Source organism: Castor canadensis, chromosome 15, assembly GCF_047511655.1.
Source record: "Castor canadensis chromosome 15, mCasCan1.hap1v2, whole genome shotgun sequence".
Classification (NCBI taxonomy): domain Eukaryota; kingdom Metazoa; phylum Chordata; class Mammalia; order Rodentia; family Castoridae; genus Castor; species Castor canadensis.
This window is the reverse complement of record NC_133400.1, coordinates 91,939,166-91,955,276: the sequence shown is the minus strand read 5'-3', so window position 1 is coordinate 91,955,276 and position 16,111 is coordinate 91,939,166.

Sequence of the window (16,111 nt, the reverse complement as noted above, 5' to 3'; positions counted from 1 at the left end):
CCTATGTTAATTTGTAACTTTATATACCTATTTATATAGTATTCATTTTCACCAAAATGATTGATTTTTATACTCAAAAAAATTTGTTTGAAGAAAAAAGTTCAGGACGCCACCTGATTTCAAGGCTTAGGAAGTTACAGCAATCTACACAATGTTTTATTGGCATAAGAATCAAGAAGAGATTATTGTAAAAAAAAATAGAAATTCTAGAATAGATCCTTACAAAGGCACCTTCATGTTTCAATATGGAAAGGAAACTCTTTCAACAAACAATACTAAAGAATAGAATAACAGGACCATGAAGAAAGATGAACCTGAAATGTGACCTCACACCATAGAGAAAAACATAAAAGCTATAATCATAAAATTTCTGGAAGAAAACATAAAAGAACATCTTTACAACATTGGGAAAGGCACAAAAAAAAAACCAATGGTAAAAGGGAAAATGACAACCGGGAACAAAAAGTCTTCTCCATCATTAGTCATGAGGGAGATGTAAAATATAAATATAATGAGTCACAACCTCAATAAAGGATGAGGATTGGGGTATAGGAACACTCATATATCAATGGTAAGAAGATGAGGGAGTACAACTGTTTTGGGAACCTGGTAATTTCCTATAAAGGTAAACACATTTCTATCTCATGACCCAATGAGATCATTTCCAGTTATTTACCCAAGAGAAAAAAAACATGTCCATAAAAATAAGAGTTTTTGTAGCATTTTTACTCATTATAGCTCCAAATTGAGAACAATACAAACTTTCATCTACAGGAAATGGATAAACTATAATCACATGATGTAATACTAATCAGAAATAAAAATGAATTGCTGATGTATGCAACAACATAGATGAGTCATGAAACCATGTTGGTTTAAGAAGCTGGACACAACAAAAATGTATGATCTCATTTATATGAACTTCATGAATAGACAAAACAAATTTTGATGATAGAAATCATAGAACTGTTGCCAGCAGGAGTTGGTAATTTACTGGAAGTGGTAGGTTGAGATCTGGGGGTGATGAAAATATCTCATATTTTGATAGGGGCATTGGTTATGGGCATATATATTTATCAAATTTTTGGACTTGCACATTTAACTCAGTTAAAATATATCCAGGAATTTTTTTCCACCTCAAGTAAAAACATCAACCCTGTTCATTAAAATGCTTTTGAAAGCGCCCTCCAATATTAATAACCTGAAATTAGTTTAGAATCAATAATTGTTAAAATTCCTTTCCAAATGTGATTCTATGGGTTTTTATCTTATACACAATTTGAATCTTTCAGGACATGTTTTGTATTCTGATTTATGTGGTCATGGATTAATGGCTTGTAATACTTGACAGCAATTTTTAGATCTGTTGTCGTCTTAAAATCTGGCAAGACACAGAAGGGAAACGTGGAAATTCATGTTTAAGCATTCTTTCATCTGTTTGATATCCTGGACTTGGCCTCAGGATGGCATTGGAAGGTAAGTTCGTTGTACATTAGTGTTATATTTGGAGATATGTCATGGGAGTCTAAGGTAAAGATAAATGCAGTACAACAAAATTAATTACTTAATTAACATTAGCAACCCAGCTACAGTGCTGAGGGCAGTGTGGCTACTAGTCTGTTTTGAGCACCATTTTTTCAGGGTAAAGTTTTGCTTAATTTCATGTGGTTGTGGTAAGGAAAGACATGGGTGTTCAAGATTAATAAAAGTGAGAAAAAAAAAAAGAAAATGTAAAGTTGGGACAACTGCTTTCCAATATGCATGGAATGAAAGTAATAATTTGGATGAGGTAGAGGCCAAAGACAAAAGCACAATAAATTCCCTGAAAACTAGATTACTAAGAGAGTAATTTAAAATTTAAAAGCTACAAAAATCACAGTTTTAGAACAGAGGCTATTTATTTCTTAACTAAATTTGTAAATTTAATTCTCATTTTGCTTAAATCCCATAAAAAGAAAGTTCTAGTAAGAGAAATGTATACATACATATATATTATTGTACACACACACACCACCTTCAAGTCATCCTAGTGCTGTGCTGAACCCGTTGTTTTTTCTAAGCATTTTCTCTTCCATTGAGCTTAGTATTTTGTTACCATGACAACATGTTGTATTACAAATCCTTTTTTTTTTCTTTGACAGAGTGTTTTACTAAGCATTGGTTGAAAAGATATAGCAAAAATGATCTTCCATTTGATTACATGGATCGGTCTTCTTTTACATCTAAGGGATTTCTAAAAGAGCCATCACAGGTTAACCAGATTTGCAAAGATGGGAACAGTGGTGTGATGATTTTCTTGACGAGGGAATTTTACTCTAAAAGCTTTGCTGAGTGGATGGATGACAAGGTATTAGCTGCTAGAGTGTTACAAAGGGTCTTAACCATCTCCCTCATGACAGAATTATACTAGAAAGGAGGGAAAATTTTGCTTTTAGTCGAGCCAGCTGATCAGCATTTGGTACAAGTTTAGGACGTTTTTGAAGATCTCTATTATCCATGAGGATAACAAAAAGGACAGTTGAATAAAAAGAGAATTATCATATTCTTACATCTCAATATCGTCCCCTCTGGGATGGGATTCAGTACAGGAGGGGTGAAGGACAGGTTATTAAGTGGAAAACTCCTTACAACCTCATCTTGAAAAAAAGCCTTTTTATTCCCAGCACTGTCATTTTCCATAAGCACAGATAATGAGTCAGAAGACTGCTAACCAGCAGTTATAAAATAAAGACCAATAAATCTGAATTTTTTTATGTCTTTTTTTTTTGTTTGTTTGGTGGTGGTGGCACTGGAGTTTGAACTCAGGTCCTTCTGCTTGCCAGGCAGGCACTACAGGACTTGAGCCACACCCTCAACCCTTTTATGCTTTAATTATTTTTTAGATAGGATCTCATGCTTTTTGTCTGGGGCTAACTTCAGACCCTAGTCCTCCTACCTACCCATGTAACTGGAATTTCAGTTGTGTGCCACCGTGTCCAGCTTGCTTCTTGAAATGGAGGTGTCAATAACTTTTTGCCTGGACTGGTCTAAAAATGTGATCCTCCTGACCTCCACCTCACAACTATCTGGGTCGTTTGTCTTTTTATACAGAAACCTATGGAGAACAATGAGTGAAACAATAGGAAATATGATTACAACAAATATTATCATCATAAAATTTACAATAGAAATACAAACATCATTTTCTGTACACTTTTCTTATGTCCTATATTATGAATATCATATAGAATGTCTCTAGAAAATAAAAACATTCCAAATTTGCCTCTGGTAAAGTGAATCATTACTATCATAGTAATAACAGAATGAATCAAATATTCATTTTAACCTGTTTAGAAAAGAGGATGGAATATTTTCCAAACTTGACTATATGGTTTATTTTATTTTTATTTAAGAATTATAGTTTATAATACATTTTTTCTAAAATGTTGGTCTATGGTCATGAATCAAAATGTAGTCCTATTTGTTGTGAAATGGAAAATGCCAAGTTGCTTTGCAAAATTCTCAAGTTCCATGGGTAGAAAAAATAAATACGTGTTAAAGTCCAGTTAATGTATACAACTTGCACTTTTACTTCTTACTGCTATAGTAGAATGAGTCAGATTGTCTGTCTTGATAATATTCACTATTACATAGAAGTGGTTTCATATTTCCATAGAAAGGAAATCAAAATCATTAACAGCAGCTTGGGGCGGGGGAGTGGGTAGGGGGGGTGGGGGGAGGCTGTAGAGCTGTAGAGGTAAACGTCCGCACACCACAAGGGTGAGGTTTGAGTCACAAGGTCAAACACTTTCCATCAAGTTTTCTGCCTTCATTTGAACATTTGAACACAGGACATGGGGAAGGAGGAAGATAGTGCGATCTCATAGGCATTTGAGAAAGGAAAGTAGAATATGAGGTGCAAAGCCTTCAATGACAAACTGCGTACTTTTCATACAGCCACATTTAAGAGGCAATTGTCCATCCCACCAGTCAATGAGCAAATTTCCAGGTTATCACCAGGCACTAATGTTCTTGAAAGCCACCCAGGCATTTTAGGCACCTTACTTCAAATAGTCCTCCCCCCTCCTGTTCCTACCTCTTCTAATCCTTACCATTCAAACAATTCTTCACCAGTTTTTTAAAAACGGTGAACATATCCATCATAGATGTAATTGATTCGTGGGAGAAACCAACAAACCTCTGAGAATTATTTCCTCTTTAGTTAGACATTTTTATGTCAAATTTTCAAATACAAACATGTGACATTCAGTTTAATAAATTTTATTGCTCCTCATTTCTAACAAATTATAGAGACTTAATCTCTGTTAATTCAGGATAATTTCATCCAATCTCAATCCTAATTTCAGGGCCCCACTCATGATCATTTTATCCTGATCTTGGCATTGGTAGATGACATATGCTGCCTTACAGCCTGAATTTCCAATCCTACATGGGCTCAACTTTGCTGAAGTGGTTTTTCTACTGCTTGGCTTGGACCTGGTTGTTTGAGAAAGAATTCGTCATTGAGCCAGGCTCTATGAGCATCTGAGATCCTCTCTCAAGCTTCTTGAGATGCCCTAACCAAACCCAGCCCACTTCTGTACTGCCTTTGTGGGCTGTCTCCATGGGTGATTTTCTATTTTCTTTTTTCCTTTTATTTTATCCTTTTTACATTTACTTACATGTGTATACATTGTTTGTGCCACCTCCCTCCTCTTTACCCATTCCAGGCAGAACCTGTTCTGCCCTCTTGATCTCTGATTTTGTTGAAGAGAAAACATAGGTGATAATAAGAAAAAGATAGTGTTTTTGCTAGTTTGAGATAAAAATAGCTATACAGAGAGATTCCTAGCATGACTTCCATGTGCTTGTATATTGCAACCCACATTGGTTCATTTCTACCAGTCCTCTTCACTATATCCTGGTCACCTTCCCATAGTGCCCTTTGTCAGTTTAAGATTACTTTAATAGCTCCTGTACAGTGAGGACATCAACCACATTCAAGTTTTAAGTTTCCCCTCCTTTTCCCTATTCCTCCTTTGCATGTTCTACCCTTAGTGTGTGACCCATGTCAAATAATATTTCTGCATTTTTTTGGTCTATAATCTGCATATGAGGAAGAACATTCAATTTTTGGCCTTCTGAGCCTGGCTAACTTCATTTAAGATGATGTTCTCTAGCTCCATCCATTTACTTGTGAACGACAAAATTTTATTCTACTTTGTGGATGAGTAAAATTCCATTGTGTATAAATACATTTTCTTGATCCATTCATTGGTAGTGGGGCATCTTGGCTGTTTCCATAGCTTGGCTATTGTAAATAGTGCTGCAATAAACATGGGTGTGCAGGTGCTTTTTTAATAACTTGATTCACATTCCTTCAGGTATATCCCTAGGAGTGGTTTTGCCGGATCATATGGCAGATCTATGTTTAGTTTTTAAGGAGACTCCATATTGTTTTCCATAGTGGTTGTACTAGCTTATATTCCTACTAACAGTGTATGAGGGTTCCTTTTTCCCATATCCTCACCACCATTTGTTGTTGGTGGTGTTCTTGATGCTAGATATTCTAACAAGGGTGAGGTAGAATCTTAGTGTGGTTTTGATTTGTATTTCCTTTATGTCCAGGGATAGTGAAAATTTTTTTATGTGTTTTTCGGCCATTTGGATTTCTTCCTCTGAATAAGTTTTGTTTAGTTCAGTTGCCCACTTCTTTATTGGTTCATTTATTTGGGGGTAGTTTAGTTTTTTGAGCTCCCTGTATATTCTGGTTATCAGTCCTTTGTCTGATGTATAGCTAGCAAATATTTTCTCCCACTCTGTTTGTGATCTCTTCAATTTAGAGACCATTTCTTTTGTTGTGCAGAAGCTTTTTAATTTTATGTAGTCCCATTTGTCCATCCTTTCTCTTAGTTGCTGGGCTGCTGGAGTTCTACTGAGGGGGTCCTTGCCTATACCTATTGTTTCCAGGGTATTCCCTGCTCTTTTCTGTATTAACTGACAGCTTTTGGGTCTGATGTTAAGGCCCTTAATCTACTTTGAGTTGATGTGAGTACAGGGTGATGGCATGGATCTAGTTTCAGTTTTCTGCAGGCAGATAGCCACTTTTCCTAGCAACGTTTGTTGAAGAAGCTGTCTTTTGTATGTTTTTAGTAACTTTGTCAAAAATAAGGTGGGCATAACTAATGGATTAATATTTGGGCCCTCTATTCTGTTTCACTGGCCTTCATATCTGTTTTTGTGCCAGTACCATGCTGTTTTTATTGCTATTGCTTTGTAATATAGTTTGAAGCTGGGTATTGTGATACCTTCAGCAATGCTTTTTTCGCTGAGTATTGCCTTGGCTATTCGCAATATTTTTTGTTTCCAAATGAACTTTAGGGTAGATTTTTCAATCTCTGTGATGAATGTCATTGGGATTTTGATGGGAATTGTGTTAAACATGTAGACTGCTTTTGTGTATAGCCATTTTTACTATGTTGATTCTGCCAATCAAGGAGCATGGGAGACCTTTCCACCTTCTGTAGTCTTCCTTGATCTCTTTCTTCAGTGGTTTGTAGTTCTCTTTATAGAGGTCATTTACATCCCTCCTTAAGTTTATTCCTAAATTATTTTTTTTGAGGCTATTGTAAATGGAATTGTTTTTCCTATATTCTTTCTCAATTTGTTCATTGTTTGTATATAGAAAGGCTACTGATTTTTATAAGTTGATTTTGTATCCTTCTACATTGCTGTAGCTGTTTAGGGTGTCTAAAAATTTGGAGGTGGAGTTTTTTGGGTCTTTGAGGTATAGGATAATGTCATCTGCAAATAGGAATATTTTGACTATTTCTTTACCTATCATTTCTTCTTCTTCTCTTATTGCTCTGGCTAGGAATTCCAGGACTATGTTGAATAGGAGTGGGGATAGTGGGCACCCTTGTCTCATTCTTGAGTTCAGGGGAAATGGTTTCAGTTTTTCCCCATTAAGTAAGATGTTGGCTGTAGGTTTGTCATATATAGCCTTTACAATGTTGAGGTACATTCCTTCTATTCCTAGTTTTCTTAGAGTTTTTATCATGAAGTGGTGTTGAATCTTATCAAAGGCTATTTCTTCATCTATTGAGATATCATGTGGCTTTTGTCTTTGCTTCCATTAATGTGATGTGTTACATTTATAGATTTGCATATGTTGAACCACCCCTGCATCCCTGGGATGAAGCCAACTTGGTCATGGTGAAAGATCTTTCTGATGCATTAGATTCATTTTGCCATTATTTTATTGAGGATTTTTGCATCAATGTTCATTAAGGAGACTGGCCTGTAGTTCTCCTTCTTGGATGTGTCCTTGTCTGGTTTTGTCCATGGGTGATTTTCTCCTTGCAAAGTTTGGATGCCTTACAAACAACATGAAGAAAGGGGGTCTTGAACTTCTCTGTCCTACCACTCTACAGTATCACTTTCTTCAAGCTGAAGAAGACAATGTCCTTCTCCTAGACACATGCCCCTTGAAAGCATACTATGCCTCAACTTCTAGGACAGATTAGGGCACAGGTCAGTTTGACGAGGTGATGCCAGGCTCCTATGCTTTTGTGGACTCAGTGGCTATACTTTCTATAAGACATTTCGTTTTGATAAAAACCCAGCTGCACAGATGAATACTAAGTATAAATGAGAAGAGGGGACCTTTACCTTCTCTTTTTCTTTGTAGACTATCCTTTAAAAAATTTCAAAACTGTAATGCATTCTACAGTAGTTTTTAAGCTTTACTCATTTTTGTCCACTGATATTATCATAAACAACATCTTTCCTCTGGCCTACTAGCTGTGTCACAGGGTCATGGAGATTGTCTTAATATCAACTTAATGCTAGTCCAGGGTTTTCATCATACAAGAACAGAAATGCATTCCACAGAGAGTCTGAGAAATGCCAGACCTCCAGGCATAGCAAATACAAGTTTTAGGACATAAAATCCAGGGGCAAGAGAAATATCTTACTTTACCATGTAATTGAGTTTAATTAATAGTTAGAACTCTAAGCTGGGCATGGTGGTGCACACCTGTGAAATCCCAGCACTCAGGAGGCAGAGGGAAGAGGATCCTAAATTCAAGACCAGCTTGGACTACAATACAAGTTCCAGGCCAGCCCGAACTATATAGTGAGATCCTGTCCCAAAAAAACCAAAGACTGTTTTCAATATACATAGTTAGACTTCCAATTATACCAATAGTAGATAATACTGCTAGTCACAAATATGACATTGTTTAAGTTTCCTATAACTTAGATGCAATATTAGGGTAAATATTTGGCTTTAACTACTAATATAGTAGGTAAAGTACATAAGATAGATAAAATGCTATGTAGAAAATATCAGGAAAATCTGTTTTCATTCCACTGATACACAGTGAACTACAAGGAATTTCAATTTCTTTCTTTTTTTTTTTTTGGTGGTGGTGGTACTGGGGTTTGAACTCGGGGCCTCATGCTTGCCAGGCAGGCGTGCTACCACTTGAACCACTCCTCCAGGCCCATGAGATGCTTTAAAACAAAATGAGACTTTGGGATAAGAGCTCTGTAAGAATTATCTAATTTCCATGTACTGAACAATATTTTAAGGCTATGTATGGCGAAATTATGGAATATATTGAATGTACAAGATATGTGAAATATTTTAACCTCCTGGGCGAGTGATTGTTAATAAGAAATAGTAAATCATGACCAAAGTAATTAGAATAGATTACTGCTATAACATGGTTCATTATTAAATCTACCAATTCATAAAACAGGTCAAATCATATTGCCCGGAGGATAGCAACCATGAATAATAAGAACCAAATATAATTATGCTAGGTTATATAATAAGTAGTCTAATAACGCAGTGTCCTAAATATTTCTCAATGTATATTTTTTAATGGAATCGATTTTGGAAATGCTATAGGAATTGAGGCAAAGAATAGGGAAACCCATAGTTTGGTCAAGAGAGGGTGGAGACTGACCAGAAAAAATATCATAAAAGTACCACCTAGGACATACGCAAATCCTAGGATATGCCCCAATTAGTAGGACATGCTCCCCTCAGGAAACACCTGGTTGGAACATACTTGAAACCCCCACTTGGTGGTTAATCCAATAGCTGCTACATCATGATAAAAGAGAATGTTTGGTTAGAATTGAGGTGATGGAGCTAGCACACGCTCTGGGGTCTGGTGAACCTGTCCTCAGATGACCATTTTAGTCATCCTCCTACTTAAAACTTTATACATATGGACTGCATCTCATGCATGTAATTATAACAAAATGCATTATGGATAAGGACATGCACAGTCAAATATAAGTTATATAACATCCTCCTATTAATCATAGCTATCAATCATAATAGGAATGCCCTTTTCAGTACCCCTCTCAGCCCAACCTTCAGCCTTAAATTACAACCCTGACAGATAATTGGGGCCTTTGAGCTCCTTCACTCATGTCTGCTTCTGTTTCTGGGATCATTTTCTACTTTCAATAAATCTCTGCTTCACTTGTTCACTTGTTCAAATCATCATTGAATTTGCCAAGACCCTGAAACCTGAAACACTCACAAACAAGAGGTACTCAGAAGCCCCCAGAGGGTAGTAGAATGAAGTTGAACATAGCCAATGTCTTTAAAAAATTATACATATATATATATTTTCACCCAAAAAAGGGATGTGCCCCAGGTTAAGGGTCAAAATTGTGACATTGCCAACCAGTCTGGGTTGTTGAATGTCTAGCATTGCCCTCCACCTGCCTGTCATTTACTCTGTGATGATAGCTTTTCCCACAGTCTTTTCTTTCTTTTTTTCTTTTTTGGAAAAACATTTTTTTATTATTATTCATTTATTCACATGTGCATACATTGTTTGGGAGCTAATACAGAAACCTTAAAGCGACAGAGGTTATCATGAGAAGGGGATCAGTAACCAGGGTAAAGATCAATTAGAGATGAATCAACATGGGTCATAACACGTGCACACTAAAGCAATGCTAGGAATATTTCTGTATAGCTCTCCTCAACTCAACTAGCAAAAACACTTTGTCTTCCTTATTAGGCTTGTCTCTTTTTTTCAACAAAATTAGTGATAAAGCAGAACAGGACCTGAGTCCTGTTCTGAGTTGGGGGGAGGAGGGGAGGGGGATGAGGGGGTAGAAATGACCCACAGTCATTTCTGAGGAAAATTAAGTCCCCTGAGATTCTGCTTGAAGAGTCTCCATGGTCAAACAAGCCTAAGAGCATGGTAATATTTTCTTAAACCTCATGGCACAGTGGTTAAGGAGAACAAAACCAATTCAACATCATTCGATGCAGTATTTACCAGACTTAACAGAGCGTGTCGCCTATGTTTACATTTTTGTTGTCACATTTACTCAAATCTTGTAGTACTGGTATGCTGAGGAACATATCAGAAATGTTGGGATTGATTTACATCTCAAGATGTATGAATAAATTTTTTATCAGTAAATTTACAGTCTTGACCTCTAACTACTGTATAGTATTATTTATTAAAAATGAAGAGAACCAGTAGTTAGATTTTAATAGGGGTTGGACTTTATGTCAACATAAGAATATCTTCATAGCAATCTGACTACCATAGTTATATCTTCCACATGAGAAATATGCTAGATAACTGCTGATTGACGTCCTCAATTAATTTCATATTTCAGTGCTATCCTGGTATGGCTCTAAGGAACTGAATTGTCCTTACTCCAAGTTAACATTCTGAGCAGTGTGTTTTGGACCACTAACCTGAACAATAAAGTTGTTATTTAGAAATGTACCTACTTCCACTTCCTAAGGAAATTGACTTGAAGGGAAAGAGGAAATGTTCATCCTGCTCTTTCTTTATTCTGGCAGCTAACAGTTAGTGTGTTGCTAGATAGACAGCCTTTCATGGAAATAAGTGAACTAGTGAATCCTTTGTAAAAGGGCAACCTGGACCTGAATTGAGGCATGGGGTAGATACATGTAATTTGTTATATATAATAATTATAATACTATGGGAGGAAATGGAAAAAAATTTAAAAACAAAGCAAAACAGAGAGGACGCTTTTGCAAAAGAATACTTGCCATGAGAAGTAGAAGGGACTGAAAGGTATTTAAAATCAAGAAATATTCTCTTTGTTTATATTGCTTAATGTACATTTCCCCAATCCCCCACAATCTTCTGAAAGCTAGATCCACATGTCTGAGGGTACTTTTCAATGCTGTTCTTGGTGTGTATGTGCAAGCATGCAAGATTAGAAGTGAGATCCATGTTTTGAACCTGGGCTCCTGTGTACAGAACTGGAAGAATTGAAAGAGGCTAGAGCTTGGGCTGGAAGCTATGTAATTGAAATTCATGTCCAGGTAGGCTGGAAAAGCTCTATCCAACTTGACTGAATCTCCAAAGGACCGGGTGTATGAATTTCAAGTGCTCACACACCAATAAAAGATACTTTGGTACTAGAAATCAAACAAATGTATCATAAAGTGAGACCTTATTTTTTATGGGAATAAGGGAAATTGGGAAAGGACACTTTAATGGTAATATCAAGTATGGGTGTGAGTAGGGACAGGAGGAAAAGAGCCCTGTCCCACTTGGCTGATGAACGAGGTGAATGGTGTTGTGTTTGTGTAAAGAATTTGACAATGTATATCAAGAGTCTGAAACATGGCCATGTGGGTTAACTTGGGAATTCTGTAATATTTATTGAAATTAGTGATATTTATCGAAACTCTGGGAACATCCATCTTTTTATTTATAAAAGCATAAGCAGATGCAATCTAAATGTTTAATAAAGTTGATTAAAATATTTATTACCCCATAACAATATTCTCCTTCTATGTCCTTTTTCCTGTTCTTTCCTACACTCCACTCTATTTTCCGTATGTATGCATGCATATGAATGTGTATACATAGCCACACTCCTAAAAAATGTGTTATTGTTGAAAATATTAAACATATTCAGAAGTTTAAAGAGCTAGATTATTAAACATATTGTGAAAACAATTTAGTTGCTAAGTAAAATGATAGGTGATAGCCAAAATGACTTGGCCTATATTTAGAATATGAGTATCTTCAAATGACGAAATTGTGGAATATTTTTGTTTTCTTATTTTACCAGCATATTCCAAAATTTCATCAATTAACGTGTATTATCTTTCCATCCATAAGAAATTAAAGAAGAGGCTGGGTGCAGTGACGTGTTCCTGTTATCCCAGTTACATGGGAGGCTGAGATCAGGAAGATCTTAATTCCAGGCTAGCTGGAGAAAAAAAGTTTGCAAGACTCCATGTCAACAGAAAAAGCTGGCATGGTGGTGTATAGTTGTCATCCCAGCTAGGACAGGAATTGCGAATAAGGGGACCTTGGTCCAGGCCAGCCAGAGCAAAAGGAACTAGAGGTGTGGCTCAAGCAGTAAAGCACCTGTCTAGCAAGTGAAAAGCCCCAAATTCAAACCCAAATACCATCAAGAAAAAAAAAATTAGTTAAGAATCAGACTTAGGCACACAAGGGGATTCGGAATAGATTTTCTAATCTTATGTTTTATATAGCTTCTAAAAAATTCTTTAGATGTTTTTTGTCATGCTTAAATGCCCGGCTTTGATTTCTGGTTGAAGGAATAGAATATAAAGATTGACAAGATACTGCAGTTTGAATCACCCAGTGTAGGACTGACCAAGCTTCATGACTTTAACTGATCAATAATATTTAAGTACTGTATATTATCTTCAAAATACCATAAATATAAGAATAATATATGTAAAATGCACTGTTGACTCTTTTCTATTGCAAATATAATACATTTTAACTGTACTATCAAGCTTCAAAGTAGACAAAAGAAATACTTTGATATAAAGTAATCCTTATTTTTTATAGTCTATTTTAACCCACAGTTATAATTTATAGCTGCCTCAGGAAATCCTGAAGATAGGAGGAGAACAGAGAAAGAAAAGCCAAAAAATAAAAATACAGCTTCTTCAGATTAAAGAACAAAAATAAAAGCAGACACCAAAGGTCTATGCTTCTTCTTACATAGTAAGCATTTCTTTTAGCTCTCAACTAATGTTTAAATAAAATTATTTAAAGGCAGTTGATCTTCATTCATTCCACCTTCTCTCTAAAATGGTTTTTCTTCTGGAATCTCATTAAGTCACATGAACAGCTGCACTGAGTTGTTATGGCAACAGGAACTTTAAAAGTAAATTAATTTTGCTACAAGGTGTTGTTAAGAGCAGGTACGAGTGGTCTTGTTTAATAATGGATACTCTCTGCCCTGCTAGAACGCTGTAGTTCCTGTTAAGCTGTATGAGCAATGATCCTTGATTTACGATCACCTCATAACAATTCTTAAAGGAAATGCAACCATAAATTGTGTTCGTTTTATTGCAAATTTGTGTATCCCACTTTTAATACTCCATAAAATTATATATTGAAGGAGTCACATAGCTCATTGGTCCATTAGTTTCTGATGAACATACACAAACAAGAGAAGTTATAGCTTAGACAATTTCCCTTGTGAAATGACGATGTATTCTGAGGGAGCTTTACATTATGGAAAATTTTGACCTTTTGATTTCAGAGAAAGGACATTAAAAAACCCTTGGATATAAGCTAACATTAGAACTAAACTATTGCACCGAGAACAACTAATGCAGCATGAGGCATAGAAATAGGGGAAAGAAGAAAAGTTCTGAGTTTCATCCACATGAGTTCATTCAAACTATTCATAGCGATGGATTCTGCAGCTCTGTGTTTCTCAGAGTGTTGAGAGGTAAGTGGTTTGGGGAATTTTTTGTTGCTATTGTTTTGTTTTTAAAGACTAGTTCTAGAAAGGTCATCCATGGTCAAATGATCATGGTCTAGGGTCCACAATATAAACCTCCCTTCCTTTAGAGAATCACAAGATAATTTAGTTAATTGAAACTGCCAGTTCTGCTGGAAAGAACATATCTTAATTGTGGGTTTGAGGATATTTGTTGTTTGAAAGAGGGTCTTTCTTTGTAGCTCAGGCTGGTCTCTAACTTATGCTCCTGCTTCAGTTCCTGAGTGGTGGGATGATAGGCCTGTACCACTGTGCCCAGCTGTTAAGTGTGTTTAATGCAGTATTTCAATAACATTTTAAAATTTTTCTGCAGTTTTTCATAATGTCAAGTAGATACACTTTGAAAATTACTCCTTAGATTAGAAATTTGGGGTCAAAATTAGTGAGAGCTAATTGTGGCTACTATACTTGAAAAAAACACTTCAAGTTTAGGAATCCTTGTTTTCTTTTAATTTCTAGTACTCATACAAACAGTGCCCCTTCTGTCACATTTTATTTAGGAGTAAGGAATACATGGATTGGTTGTATACATAGGATACATATACATGCTCACATACATGTACATTACATTCACATGCCCTCATGTATATTTTATAGGAAAGAAAAGTGAAGGCACTGTTCACCCTAACTTTTATTTTTAAGCAGATCATATTGGTATAAAGAAAAATCTATCACCAACCTTGGAAGGGAGGTGTTCTTGGTGCAATCCAGAATTTCTTGGAATAAAAGTGAAACAGTAAAGAAAGCACAACAGGTGAGAAGATGGAGATGTGAAGCAGAGCTTTAAAGTGGAGAAATGAAAGAAGGATGCCCCCTCCTTCCCTGGGGAAGTCTGGTGGACTCTACAAAGTACTGGCACTTGGCTGGGAGGGGAGAATCACCTGTCCTGATTTCTAAATTGTCCTAGTGGCGTCACCAGAAATGTAGCCATCAAAACAAAAATCAAAAACAACAAAAAATGGATGAGTGGATCAGTATGCTATCTGAGTCCTTTCCTGGGCACTTGCTTTCAGATGTCTAATGTATTTTTCTTAGAATCTGCCCTGCTCCTCTGTGCTTGTGAAAATGTTTATTCACCATATTGCACATACAAAAGAAATGCCAAACTAAAATGACTTAAAAATGCATTAAACCAAGAGTCCAGATATTTCTCATGAATACCTGTGCACATTTAAAACAGATACATAGCTGGGCTCTGGTAGCTCATGGCTATAATCCTAGTTCCTCAGAAGGCAGAGATCATTAGAATCATGGATTGAGACCAGCTCAAGCAAAATAACTCAGGAAAACCTATCCTGAAAATACCCACCACACAAAACAAAAGGGATGACAGAGTGGCTCAAGTGGTAGAGTGCCTGCCTAGCAAGTGTGAGGCCCTGTGTTCAAATCCCAGTACCATCAAAAGAAAAAAGAGAAACAGATGCATAAAATATATTCATATTCTTCTACTCACAACTTTTGAGGACTTTGGGGTAAAGATATTAAAACAGTTGTCCTAAAATGAATAAATAAAAAAAAGAAAAAGGCTAGATGTGGTGGCACATGACTTTACTGCAGCACTCAGGAGGCTGAGGCAGGAGGATGTTGAGTTCTGAGGCCAGCCTGGGCTACATAGCAAGACCCTGTCTCAGGGAAACAAACAAACAAAAAAGGACATTCAGATAAAAGTGGGTTTCCAAGCCAAGTCCTTGATCACAGTGACTTAGGAAGAAATGCCTTCAGCTACTTTCTTCAGCAAATGGACTAGTAGAAATGCTGATGTGGCCATGTACCAGGCTACAGTGTCCAGGAGTTGACATGAGCAGCCTTACCTGGCTTCAGTGAAGACACTCATTATTGGGGATGTGAGAAGCAGGCCTGAAAGATATGGAGCAGGTGGGCTGCCTAGTCAGGGGCTTGTTACATGGTAAAGAAATGCAGTAGAAGCAAGGTCGGGCTGGTGAGCCACCAAAGAGGACGGATCACATATGAATCTTGAAGCAGAAGCAAATACAGCTAGCTACAAACCAAAGTGCTATACTTAGCCTAAATAATACATAGAATTATAAAGCAACAGTACTTATTGGGGGTTGCTATGGATAAGGCACTAGAGGAAGAGAACATTTCGAGGTAACAGGAAAAAATGACTACACTTCGGAAAGAGAATATCATAGATCTCCATTTTCTTTTTCAGGGCCACCTGCTAGTGTGGCTTTTGGAGAAATGCTATTGCTGGTCCTAACCCCGGTACTCAGAAAATACGCAGCAAAAACACTTCTGGTGAACAGAGAACATGTATTATATCGTAAAGGTGAGAACCTCTCCCCCATTCTCTGGTTAGTCATTA